Genomic DNA, 14,842 nt, shown 5'->3' on the forward strand with positions numbered 1-14,842 from the left:
GAACAGATTTATTTATAAACTGAAATGAAATAGTATTACCTTGAAAAGTTCCTATAATAGCTCTTTCATCAACATATGTTAAAGGATATATTAGATAAATAAAAGGGAGACCAAGTATAAGTTGGCTAGAAATATCTTTCGCTAATAAAAAACTGGTTTGAATACATTTTTTATCTTTACAAATATAAGCTTTAGGTAATCTATATTTTATTTCTAATGGTTCTCCTTCTGTATGAGAGAGAGAATGAGTAGTTTTATGAAAATATTTTGTAGGAATTAATCCTTCCTGTGCACCACCATCTATTATAGCAATGAAATTCTTCTTATAAGAATTATCAATTAATAAAGTAATATTAGTATACCATTTTTGAGATATTATCATACTCAAAACAAATAAATGTTTTTGATTATTATCAGGAAATGGAATATCTTGAATATTTTCAAAACTTTCAAAAATTGAATTATTATTATTTTCAATGACTGAAATACGATAGTTTAAATTATTATTGTTATGTTGTAAAAATTTTACTTGTTCTTTAAGATTATCAATCTCTTGAACTAAATCCTGTATAGTAACTGGATTTTGTTGACTATATTTTTTCTGTAAAAGATTTTTAACTTCTTTCATAGAATAGGCATGTTCTTCTTTAACAAGAATGTTATTATCATTATTACTTGTTGAAGCAGTATTCTCCATTTGATCAATAATAGTAGATTTTAATACTGGATCCTTAATCATTTTAAGGAATTCTAAAATATTGTTGTTTGTTAAAACATTAACATTTAAATCTTGAAATTGAGACATAAGTTTATAAAACTCATCATTTTTATTATTATCTTCTATAGGACTGATACAAGATTTTCCTTGTATACAGTTTGTTGAGGATCGAAGTTGAGTTTAGAGGGGGGGTGAATAAACTCTACTCGTTTTTCTTTGTTTTCTGATGAGGTATTAAAATCCTGTTAGGATAGTAGTTTATCTTGTGCGTATACTTTCACCTGATTACAATAAAACGTGCGGAAACAATCTGATGAAGTAGTTGAAAGACAATAAAACAGTAGGCAGCAGTTGTTTATGGAAGTTCGAAGATAAACTCTTCTATGTCTCCCCTTCTCCTGTTTCCAGAAGGTATAACTAAAAGACTTTGGATATTACAGTACAACTCTTGTACACACCCACTTCAGAAGGACTTATACCTCGGCCTACTGAAACTCTTAGTTTCTCAACTCACAAAAATGCGAAACACAAAGTTCGGAAAAGACTCTTTTCAGATTACAAACTCTTCCTGATAAAGTATAAGTGATGTAAAGATTGTTAAGAGTGTAATAATCAGTAGCACAAGATGATCTTCAAAAGATCAGATATTAGCTATGAAGCGTGTGCTACTTTTCTTTGTGTTGAACTTTAAGTACTCAAGGAATTTCGAGATTTGTCTGATAAGAGAAAATAGCTTTGTTCCTCGAAAGATGATATTATATGAAGTGAAGTATCGTATAAGGATTTGATCCAAGTATATATAATCGACTGAGTTCAACGTTCACAATCAGAGGATGTCTCCAGATGACTGATACAATCAGCTTTATTACCAAAAGAAGTTCCTGCAAAAAAGCTATAAAACAATCAGTCTTGTTTTATACTTAATTGGGTAAAATGCATTAAATGACTCCGTATAGTATTTAATGCTGCAATTAATACTAGTACTAGGAACTCTTTAACGGTAACAATAAAGGTAGCAACGTTAGGAAACGTCCTCTACTGGTTTTGTATTAATATACTTTCTACTGGTTTAGTTTTATTAGACCAGTAGCTTCTGATAAGTTAGTTTACTGTTCTGGTCTGCTGGTTTTAGTTAATCATCGCCACAATAAAATTCATGTCTAACAATTTCTCCCTTTGTGGTGATGCCAAAACCTAAACAGTAGAAAGTCGTTAAATAAAACAGATAATCATTTAAACAAAAATATAATGTCAATAAAGTATCAAAGAAAATGATCAATCGGTTTCAATATCCCTGTAGATGACTTCTTCATTCTGAGGTTCTTGAAGTCTTCTGTTTGAAGGTTCAGCTTCATCTTCTGATTGTCTAGCTCCTGCTGGATCTCCTCTATCTTCCCCCTTTTTGGCATCAGCCGCAACTACATGGGCGAAGAGGTCATTCAGTCTTCCGGATATGTTTTGAATGCCATCGGTTAGCATCTCCAGATACGGAGTTTGAGCAGAGATGCGATTATCCAGTGTAGTTATAGATTGATTTTGAGAGTCAATCTTGGCATCCATAAGTTCCACGGAAGTAGAAAGTGATCGGAAGAGATCATCATGCTCAGTGATTCGGTTGAGTATATTAGTTTGAGCAAGAATGATATTGCTGTGATTTCTCGCTATAGCCTGTCTGAAAACGATGGCTTCAGCATGCATTCTCTCCATGTTTTCCGCCGTGTTAAAAATATGTTTCCCCATGCGTTCTCTGAAAGATTGAGCGCCAGTGAATTCTGAAATGTTTTCACAGGACATTCGTTTCACTAAGTCAGACACGTTGTTGAGTTCCCGTTGCAGAGACTCAATCTGAAATTCCAAGTTGAATGTATCTGATTCTGGGGATGGAGTTCGCTCAAGCATGCGTTGCTGAAACTCAATAAGACGAGAGTTCATCTGAGTTGAAACAGCATGAGAGGTAGTCAATGCAGTAGAGACAAGATTAGTATCCACCAAAGTAGTAGAAGGACCAGGGTCTGCTGTGCTTTCTTCTGGAAGTGTAGAGACAGTAGGTTCAGCAACAACCAGTGGAAGAACAATTTCTTCAGCGGAACGGCCAAGTCAGAGGCCAAAATTTCTTCCGTTGGTGCAATAACAGCCTGTGAGTCTGATGGTTCTTCAGTAGAAGGTGCAGAAGGCTGATCCAGAAGAATGTGCATTTCTGCTTGATGAGCAGCAGAAAATATTTCTAAATTTTGCAATAAAGAAGAAGCATCTGGTTCTGCTATATGTTGCATTGGGGTCGGAGAAGCAGAAGGTGGTAATGAAGTAGCCGGTGCTACTTCCAGAGTAGTAGAGACTGTTGGAACAATCGACTCAATGACTTCTTCAACCGAAGCCAGTTCATGTACAGATAATAGCGACGAGGACGGAATGGGCCTTGTTGGAGAAGCAGGAGTACTGAGAGCAGAAGCCTTTGGTGAGGCTGTAGTCCTTTCCTCAACTGTCTGAACCTGTTGGAAGTCTGGAACAAGGCCAATGTGATAAACAATAGTGTGACACCTCGACCCAATTTAATTAAAATACAGCGGAATTTAAAATTTTTACTTGAAGGGAGGAAGGATTCAAATACATTTCCATAAAACATTTTCAATCAAAAGTAATTACATGATCATTCAAATGATATAACAAAAAATAAAAAATATCATTCCTATGATCATGTCCAAAAATACCAACAAAATAACATCTTTCTCCTTCTCTATATGCATATGACTCCGGCCCACAGTCAACGTCCTGGCCCGTCACTCTGATCTGCATCACATGAAATAACTGAAATGAGTATACAACTCAGCAAGTGGAACTCTTACAGAGCAATAGACATAGCATACTCTGAAAATCATAGCTTTAAAAACGTAAATACCATCAACTCTGAAATGTGAATATCATAGCATGAATAATAATAACGATGATATTTCTCTTTTCTCTGGTATGGATTGACATCTATATAGTATCTATGTCTCTTACCTATATCCCATCGATATAAATCGACAACTCTGAGGTATATAAGCCTATGGTCGTTGATCAACTAATTGCATGCAATCTCTGACTATGTATCTATCAATCCATAAAACATTTGAACTCTCTTTGGCATTTATCAATCACTTTGAAGACTCTTTTCTCTTGTATTCTTTTTTACAATTGAGACATATAATGCCTCCATAATATACAACATAGTGAATCAATACATAAACATGAATCAAATGAAGGGAATAACACATTAAAATCATTGAAAAACAATACATATAGTATCATGTGAGCACAAAGGATGAAATTCCACTTACAACCACTTGAAACTCCAATCTAAACTCTTGGTTGAAATCCTACAACAATAAACCATAAATCACACCATTAACAACTCAATAACCAAGAACCCATGCCAATTAATCCATAAAACCAACACATTCAACAAACCCATATCATCTCTCTCTCAAAAACCAAGAAATAACCATACCAAAAGCTTACCTTAGCTTCCTAGCACCAAGAAGAACTTCAATCTCAACTCAAATCACCAACTAAGAGCTTGGATTAAAGAAAAGAAATGAAGGAATGAAGAAACCCTATCCTCCAAGGAGAGAAAATCGAGAAGTGAGGGAAAAGAATGGGGAAAAGTGAGCCAACCCATAAACTATATCACTTAAAAATCCGAAAATGCGCTTATACTGTGCGCGACCGCGGGTGCGCTCCAACCCTTACCGCGGGTGCGCTAAGCTCACGGCAATCCCACCAAATTTCTGAAAATGACGACCGCGGGTGCGGTACCAACTTGACCGCGGGTGCGGTGCCTACACCGCGGGTGCGGTACACTTAACACCGCGGGTGCGGTGAGTCCACGGCATTCCTACTCAAAATGCTGAAATTAAGACCGCGGGTGCGCTGCTGCAAGGACCGCGGGTGCGGTGATGTCACGGCCAAGACAAAATCTAATGCAACTAAAATCGAACCGAAACGCTGATACAAAACAACCACCATCCATGAACACCAACAATACCACAAAACAATAATAACCAACCATACTATAACCCATAAACACAACTCTTAACATCTAAACCAAAAATATACTAAACCCAACCAATAAGTCTAATAACATACGAAAACTTAAACCGTACCGTACACCAGGCTGGGCTATTACAATCTCCCCTCCTTAAGGAAATTTCGTCCTCGAAATTGACGTCACTGCACGAACAACTCAGGATACTTCTCTCTCATCTCATACTCTGGTTCCCACGTGGCTTCTTCAATCAAATGATTTCTCCAAAGGACTTTAACGATGCCGATCTCTTTGTTCCTCAACACTCTAACTCTGCGATCCAGAATCTGGACCGGAATCTCTTGGTAAGTCAAATTCGGCGTCAAATCCAATGGCTCGTGGCGAAGAACATGGAAAAGATTCGCAATATACTTCCTGAGCATCGAAACATGAAAAACATTATGAACTCTGTCAAGATCTGGCGGTAAGGCTAACCTGTAAGCTCGATCACCGACTCTATCCAAGATCTCAAACGGGCCAATAAATCTCGGACTCAACTTTCCCTTCTTGCCAAACCGCATCATACCCTTAAGAGGTGCAATCTTCAAGAACACATGGTCGCCAACCTCAAACTGCAACGGTCTGCGACGCACATCTGCATAGCTCTTCTGTCTCGACTACGCTGTCTTCATCCTCTCTCGAATAACAGCAACAACATCAGCTGTCTGTTGGACCAACTCTGGACCCAACATCTTCCTCTCGCCAATCTCATCCCAATACAAGGGAGATCTACACTTCATGCCATACAGTGCTTCATACGGTGCCATGCCAATCGTCGCTTGGTAGCTATTGTTGTACGTGAACTCAACAAGAGGCAATTTGGAATCCCAGCTACCAGGATAATCGATAGTACAAGCTCTGAGCATATCCTCTAAGATCTGAATAACTCTCTCTGATTGACCGTCGCTCTGGGGATGATAAGCTGTACTGAATGCTAACCGTGAAACCATAGCTCTGTGCAAACTCTTCCAAAACTCTGAAGTAAATCTAGGGTCACGATCAGACACGATCGACACAGGAACACCATGAAGTCTAACAATCTCTGCTATGTACTCTTCGGCATACTGGTTCATGGAATACGTCGTCTTGACTGGGAGAAAATGCGCTGACTTGGTCAATCGATCGACAATAACCCAAATAGAGTTAAAACCTTTCTGCGTCCTGGGAAGACCAGTCACGAAATCCATCGTAATATGATCCCACTTCCATTGAGGAATCGGCAATGACAACAATGTCCCAGCAGGTCTCTGGTGCTCAATCTTCACCTGCTGACAAGTTAGGCACTGAGAAATAAACATGGCGATATCTTTCTTCATACCTAACCACCAATAGAGTCTACGAAGATCCTGATACATCTTGGTGCTGCCTGGATGTATCGAATATGGCGCGGTATGAGCCTCAGTCAAAATGTCTCGCCGAATATCATCACCAACAGGAACACAAATACGGCCTCTGAAAGTCACCAAACCATCTCCATTCACTCCAAACTCTGAATTACCTCTCTCCTCTGCTCTAGCTCTCATCTCTGCCAACTGAACATCAATGGCTTGCTCTCTACGGATCCTATCCGTCAATGTAGCCTGAATAACCAACGCTGAAAAACGAGCAATGGTCCCCGGAACTACCAAAGCTATCTTCTCTCTCTGCAAGTCTAAAAACAACGGCTGCTGAATCATCGAACTCAAGGAAGAACTCGACTTACGGCTCAAAGCATCCGCTACAACATTCGCTTTCCCTGGGTGGTAATTGATCATCACATCGTAGTCTTTGACAAGCTCTAACCACCTCCTCTGTCACATATTGAGCTCTTTCTGAGAGAACAAATACTTCAAAATCTTGTGGTCCGTGAAAATTTCACACTTTTCGCCGTACAAATAATGTCTCCAAATCTTCATGGCGAAAACCACAGCTGCCAGCTCCAAATCGTGCGTAGGATAATCCTTCTCGTAATCCTTCAACTGGCGAGAAGCATAGGCGATTACCTTACCACGTTGCATCAGCACTGCACCAAGACCTTTCTTCGACGCATCGGTAAAAACAACAAAATCCTCGAAACCACTGGGCAATGCAAGAACAGGAGCTGTCGTCAACTTATCCTTCAACTCTTGAAATCCACTCTGGCAATCATTGGACCACTCGAACTTCACAGTCTTCCTCGTCAGATTGGTTAATGGCAGGGCAATCTTGGAAAAATCCGAAATGAAACGACGATAGTAACCCGCCAAACCAAGGCAACTGCGTACCTCTGATACAGTGGTAGGAATATGCCATTTCTGAATCGCCTCGATCTTGGCTGGATCAACAGCTATGCCATCCTTCGAAACAACATGGCCTAGAAAAGAAATCTGCTCCAACCAGAACTCACACTTCTTCAACTTAGCATACAACCTCTTCTCTCTCAACAACTGAAGAACCACTCTGAGGTGCTCTGCATGAAGCTCTCTGGTCTTGGAATAAATCAGAATGTGGTCGATGAAAACAATGACGAAGCTATCCAAAAACGGCTTGAACACACGGTTCATCAGATCCATGAAGACCGAAGGAGCATTGGTCAGACCAAAAGACATCACAAGAAATTCATAATGACCGTACCTGGTCCGGAACGCTGTCTTAGGGATATCAGACTCCCTAACCTTCAACTGATAATAGCCAGATCGTAGATCAATCTTTGAGAACACGGTAGCCCCCTGCAACTGATCGAACAAATCATCTATCCGTGGCAACGGATATTTATTCTTGATCGTCACTTTGTTGAGCTCTATGTAATCAATGCAAAGCCGCAACGACCCATCCTTCTTCTTGACGAAAAGAACCGGAGCTCCCCAAGTTGAAGAACTCGGTCGAATGAAATCTTTATCCAAAAGATCTTGCAACTGCGTCTTCAACTCCTTCATCTTTGTAGGGGCCATTCTGTACGGAGCCTTAGAAATAGGAACCGTACCTGGAACTAGGTCAATCACAAACTCCACATCTCTGTCCGGCGGCAAACCCGGAACATCATCCTCAAACACATCAGAGAACTCTCTCACCACATCAATACCATCAATATTCGACTTCACAATCTTATCCACATCCACAATAGAAGCCAAGAACCCATCACATCCTCTACACAACAATTTCTCAGCCTCAAGACAAGAAATAAAAGGAAGGACCAGCGAAGTACCTGCACTGGCGAGCATACCTTCCCTATTGCCATCATCTTCCTTCGTCATGGTAAAGATGCGACCCTGAACCTTCTCTTTACTCGCTCCTCTTGGACAGTCTTTGGCAATATGGCCTGCAGTGCCACAACGGTAACAAGTATGAGTACCGAATCTACACTCTCCTCTATGATGTCGACTGCACTTGGGACACAAAGGCTTCTCGGGATCAAATGGAACTGCTGGTGGTTTAGGACTCGGCTCTAACTTGCCTTTCCCCTTGAAACGATATTTACCTCGCTGACTCGAACCATGTCCCCTCTGAGCAATGGCTTGATGCCTCGCCTGCCTCTCCCTAGCAATGTCTTTCTCATCTTGCTCAGCCAACAACGCCTTAGACACAATCTCCTTGAACGTCACAGCCTTCGACATGTTGATATCTCTTCTGATCTCCGCTCGAAGACCTCTGATGAAATGAGCACCTTTGTCTTTGTCGTTGGAAGCAATATACGGGGCAAACAGACAACCCTCCTCGAACTTCAAGATGTACTCATCAACATTCATACCTCCCTATCGAAGCTCCAAGAACTCAGTCACCTTCCTAGCTCGAAGGGCATCTGGGAAGTACTTATCATAGAAAAGATCGGTGAACTCTTGCCACTTCAAAGCCGGTAGATCAACACTAACCTTGGTCGCATTCCACCAAATACGTGTAGCCTTGACTAACATGAACACTGCACAACTGATTCTGTCTTTATCCTCGTAGTTGAGATGATCAAAGATAGCCTCGAGTGCTTTGATCCACTCTACGGCCACTAACGGATCAGTGCTCCCTGCAAATTCCGGTGGATCCATCCTCTTGAAAGCAGTAAAGATGCCATCGGTACCAACTGCTTGAGCTACTTGGCCTCTCACTTGACCTCTGCCTTGGCCTGCACCTTGCATACGAAGAAACTGCTGAATCTGCTCACTATGGACCTTGGCTTGCTCTTTCAACAACTTGCCGAACTCATCGACAACTCTAGAGGAAGAACTATCCTCACCCTCTACGGCTTTCCTCTTAGGAGGCATACTCTACAATGTGCTCACAAAAAGTAAATCAATAGATAACAATGAATAGACGTAGAAGAAGACATACCCGGACAGTTGAAAGTAGACGAAGTCATATGCATTGGTCCGAAGAACGGTGCTCTGATACCACTAAATGTGACACCTCTACCCAATTTAATTAAAATACAGCGGAATTTAAAATTTTTACTTGAAGGGAGGAAGGATTCAAGTACATTTCCATAAAACATTTTCAATCAAAAGTAATTACATGATCATTCAAATGATATAACAAAAAATACAATTCCTATGATCATGTCCAAAAATACCAACAAAATAACATCTTCCTCTTTCTCTATATGCATATGACTCCGGCCCACAGTCAACGTCCTGGCCCGTCACTCTGATCTGCATCACATGAAATAACTGAAATGAGTATAAAACTCAGCAAGTGGAACTCTTACATAGCAATAGACATAGCATACTCTGAAAATCATAGCTTTAAAAACGTAAATACCATCAACTCTGAAATGTGAATATCATAGCATGAATAATAATAACGATGGTATTTCTCTTTTCTCTGGTATGGATTGACATCTATATAGTATCTCTGTCTCTTACCTATATCCCATCGATATAAATCGACAACTCTGAGGTATATAAGCCTATGGTCGTTGATCAACTAATTGCATGCAATCTCTGACTATGTATCTATCAATCCATAAAACATTTGAACTCTCGCTTTGGCATTTATCAATCACTTTGAAGACTCTTTTCTCTTGTATTCTTTTTTTACAATTGTGACATATAATGCCTCCATAATATACAACATAGTGAATCAATACATAAACATGAATCAAATGAAGGGAATAACACATTAACACCATTGAAAAACAATACATATAGTATCATGTGAGCACAAAGGATGAAATTCCACTTACAACCACTTGAAACCTCCAATCTAAACTCTTGGTTGAAATCCTACAACAATAAACCATAAATCACACCATTAACAACTCAATAACGAAGAACCCATGCCAATTAATCCATAAAACAAACACATTCAACAAACCCATATCATCTCTCTCTCCAAAACCAAGAAATAACCATACCAAAAGCTTACCTTAGCTTCCTAGCACCAAGAAGAACTTCAATCTCAACTCAAATCACCAACTAAGAGCTTGGATTAAAGAAAAGAAAGGAAGGAATGAAGAAACTCTAGCCTCCAAGGAGAGAAAATCGAGAAGTGAGGGAAAAGAATGGGGAAAAGTGAGCCAACCCATACCTTATATCACTTAAAAATCCGAAAATGCGCTTATACTGTGCGCGACAGCCGGTGCTCTCCAACCCTTACCGCGGGTGCGCTAAGCTCACGGCAATCCCACCAAATTTCTGAAAATGACGACCGCGGGCGGTACCAACTTGACCGCGGGTGCGGTGCCTACACCGCGGGTGCGGTACACTTAACACCGCGGGTGCGGTGAGTCCACGGCATTCCTACTCAAAATGCTGAAATTAAGACCGCGGGTGCGCTGCTGCAAGGACCGCGGGTGCGGTGATGTCACGGCCAAGACAAAATCTAATGCAACTAAAATCGAACCGAAACGCTGATACAAAACAACCACCATCCATGAACACCAACAATACCACAAAACAATAATAACCAACCATACTATAACCCATAAACACAACTCTTAACATCTAAACCAAAAATATACTAAACCCAACCAATAAGTCTAATAACATACGAAAACTTAAACCGTATCGTACACCAGGCTGGCCTATTAAAAATAGGCTCGCCAAAGCCTTGTTCTTGAGCAAGAAGTTGCTCACGCATCTGTTTTAACTTATCAGATAGAATCACAATAACATTTTTATCCTGAACAGCAGTAGGAACACTAGAATCAAAATTCGATTCAAGAACTTTCAGAGCTGATTCTAGCTTCTGACATTTTAGCTGATCGAGGATGAAACTCCTTCTGCGCAAGGCCTCGATGATATTTTCCGTTTTTGCAAGCTGAAAAATTTTATTCTCTGCATTCATCATTTTGGCATAGTTCCCTTTTGTCTTAAAGTAAGCAAAAGAATGGAAAAGACGAACTGAGTGCCACTCATAAAAAAAATTCATATCATCATTTGCAGAGGTTTCAATTTCTGCTAGATGAAGATCAACGCCGGTGGTTACAGTTGTTTTGTGTCCAAAGATTGGTGGTTCTTCGACCATTTTTCCTTTGCCTTTATCATATGAAGAAATAGGCACGATGGGTCGGAAAGCAGAGGACCCACTAGTTGATTCTCGAATCACTATTCCAGATGATGGCTTGAAAACAGAAGCAGTAGGTGGTGCTGGAATAGATGTAGTAGCTTGTGCAGTCGCAGAAGTAATGGATCGAACAGAAGGAACCACTTCTGGAAATACCTGTCTGATAGGTACTTTCTCAATCTCAGACAGTGCTGCTGTCTTCTTGATCTTAAGAATGGTGCGAGGTTTCTTCTTGGCTGGGGTTGGTACGGGTGGTTGAACATCAGCAGCAGACTCTTCTGATGCTGTTTTATCCGAATCAATCGAAATGATCACTCTTTTCTTTGAAATTTTCCTTTGAGGTTTTTGAACCTCAGAAGCAGTTTCTCCAATTTCCTTTTTCAAGGCGACAAACTCCGCCACGGTTGGCTTAGGCCTTAAAGCAAGTACGTTCGCAGCATCAATCATGGTTACTGAAGCAGCATCTTGTTCACTGGTAGAGGCGAAACCAGCATCTTTGAGCATTGTGCTGCTTTGAACAGCGAATCCAGAACTTTTCCTGACAACCATATCCTTCATAATCCTAAAGATAAAATGACTTCAGTCCACTTTGGTTCTCTTAGTGATGGCAATCATCACTTGAACCTTCTCCTTCGTCAACTTGTCGAAGGTGCCAGCTTTGATCAAAATGGCTTTTGCCACAATATCGGCCAGAATTTGATATTCTATTTTGAGTAATTTCTTGTGACAAGAGGGAGACACTTCTTCTCCAGAGGCTGAGAACGAGCTAAGCACAACAGACATATCTATCTTGGAAATATCAGATAGTTCAGAAGTACCTGAGAGTGGAAGAAGGAAGGTCGCTCCTAGAAGTGCGGCATCAATAGAGATGGATGCATCTCCTTGAGAATGAACAATCTTTCCTTCATGTACTGTCGCTTTAGCGTAAAAATCCAGGAGAGCATTTTTGTAAATTACGGCTGGTGCTTCCAGGAATTTTCTGAGTCCCGATTTCTCAATGTCTTGAAACATTTTAACGAGATTCTCATCCTTGATGTTGAGAACAGAAGCAAAATTTAATTGATAAGCGTTAAGAGTGTAAGCTCCAGCCATTTCTGCACATCTTGAACGAAGTTAAACAAGTATACTCCAAAATGAAAACTCAAGTAAAAAGAGAGTTAGAGTTTGATCCAGGAGTCGAAGCAAAAGTGTTCAGAGAGAAGTTTGAGTATATCATTATTTACGTAATGATCCTTGAAATACACTCCTGGAGTTGTAATGTCCACAGTCAAGCAAATCTGTTGCTTCGATTGATATTGAAATGTAGCATCGATTCCTTCCAGAAGCATGCTAATGCAATAAGAGAGTGCTGGTGGATTGATGATGCTGGAATCATCTATGATGCCCTGTAAGGCATCTAAAAATACATTAGTGCTGACAAGACCCAAGCTTGCTAGATTCTTTCTAGGCCTTGAGCTTGTTGGAGTCTCTTGTTCCTGTTGAAGTACTTTGCAAGCAAATTGCAGAGAGCTCATATTACTGAAGACAAAAGCTAAATGTAACGCTTCTGGTTAAATAGCATTTGTAGATCTACTGTTTTTACTTTTGCATCGTGTAATGTACTGAAATGGTTTCTAATAAAGTTCCAGTTTACGTATTTGACTTTCTCTTCTGCTTTTCTGCAAATAACTTACTGTTAGTTCAATATGATAAATAATCGAGTAAGAATAAAGATTAACCAAGATAACAGAAAATAATCAAGTTAAATCTATCAAACCAAGAGAGTTACGAAAGTAAGAAAACTTATTTTCTGGTAAGGGTTTTGTGAAGATATCTGCTGTTTGTTGATCAGTAGAAACGTATTCCAGACGAATGTTCTTCTTCTGCACATGATCTCTAATGAAGTGATGTCTGATGTCAATATGCTTCGTTCTGGAATGAAGTACTGGATTTTGTGTGATTTCAATTGCACTGGTATTATCACAGAATATAGGTTATTCGGAGGCTTGAATCCCATAGTCTCTTAACTGTTGCTGAATCCACAATATCTGAGATCAGCAGCTTCCAGCAGCCAGATATTCTGCTTCTGCAGTAGATGTGGCTATGGAAGTCTGCTTCTTGCTAAACCAGGATATCAGCCTATCACCAAGAAATTGACAAAAACCACTTGTGCTTTTTCGGTCTAGTTTGCAACCTGCATAATCAGCATCTGAATATCCAATAAGATTTAACGATGAATCATTGGGATACCATAAGCCGACATTTTGAGTTCCTTTCAAGTACTTCAAAATACGTTTAGCAGCAATATAATGAGATTGTTTGGGGTTAGATTGAAATCTAGCACAAATACAAACCGCAAACATGATATCTGGTCTACTGGCAGTTAGATATAATAATGAACCAATAAGACCGCGATACTGAGTTAACTCTACTGGAATGCCATTTTCATCTTTATCAAGTTTAATAGATGAGATCATTGGATTAGAAGCAGCAGAGCATGCTTCTATTCCGAACTTTTTCAGAAGCTCCTTGGTGTACTTGGCTTGATTTATAAAGATTCCAGTTTCCAGTTGCTTAATCTGTAATCCTAAGAAGAATGTTAATTCTCCCATCATACTCATTTCGAATTTATCCTGCATCAAGTTTCCAAAATTTGCACATAATTTGGGGTTAGTTGACCCAAAAATTATATCATCAACATAGATCTGTACTAAAAGAGTATGCTTATTCTTGACTAAAGTAAACAAAGTTTTATCTACTGCTCCAATGGTAAAATCATGATCAATAAGAAACTGTGATAGAGTGTTATACCATGCTCTAGGTGCCTGTTTTAGACCATATAATGTTTGTGTAATTTAAATGCATGATGAGGTGAGAAATGATCGATAAAACCTGGAGGTTGTTCGACATAGACTTCTTCTTGTAAGAGACCATTCAGAAAAGCACTTTTCACATCCATTTGATATACTTTGAAATTCTTGAAAGCAGCAAAGGCTAAGAATATTCTAATTGCTTTGAGCCTTGCTACTGGTGCGTAGGTCTCATCAAAGTCTATTCCTTCTTCCTGTCTGAAACCTTGAGCTACCAATCTTGCTTTATTTCTCACCACTGTGCCTTCTTCATTGCGTTTGTTTCTAAATACCCACCGAGTTCCAATGACAGCTTGGTGAGATGATCTAGGTACTAGAAACCAAACTTCATTTCGTTTGAATTGATTCAGCTCTTCTTGCATGGCTTCAATCCAACTAGGATCCAGAAGAGCTTCTTCAATTTTCTTTGGTTCATCCTGAGATATAAAAGCAGCATGCATGTATTCATTAAGCATTTGCCTTCTGGTTCTGAAAGGCGCTGCTGGATTACCAATAACCAATGATGGAGGATGAGATTTTCTCCAGATAAAAGGATTTAAAGGGACATCTTCCTGATTTGATATGTGGAGATTGTTCTCGACAGAACCAGTAGTAGGTTCTTGAGTGTCTTTTGCTGGTATTGGTAGATCCAAAGTCTGTACTTCTGGTTCCACTAATGGAATGTCTGGTTCTGGATTTTGAAGATCCTTGATGTTTGCTTCTACATCATCTTCACTGTCAATTTCCAAATGAATCCTGTCTAGCCTGTTACTTAAATCAGAT

This window comes from Primulina eburnea, unplaced genomic scaffold (assembly GCF_022965805.1).
Source record: "Primulina eburnea isolate SZY01 unplaced genomic scaffold, ASM2296580v1 ctg462_ERROPOS2638552, whole genome shotgun sequence".
Lineage (NCBI taxonomy): Eukaryota > Viridiplantae > Streptophyta > Magnoliopsida > Lamiales > Gesneriaceae > Primulina > Primulina eburnea.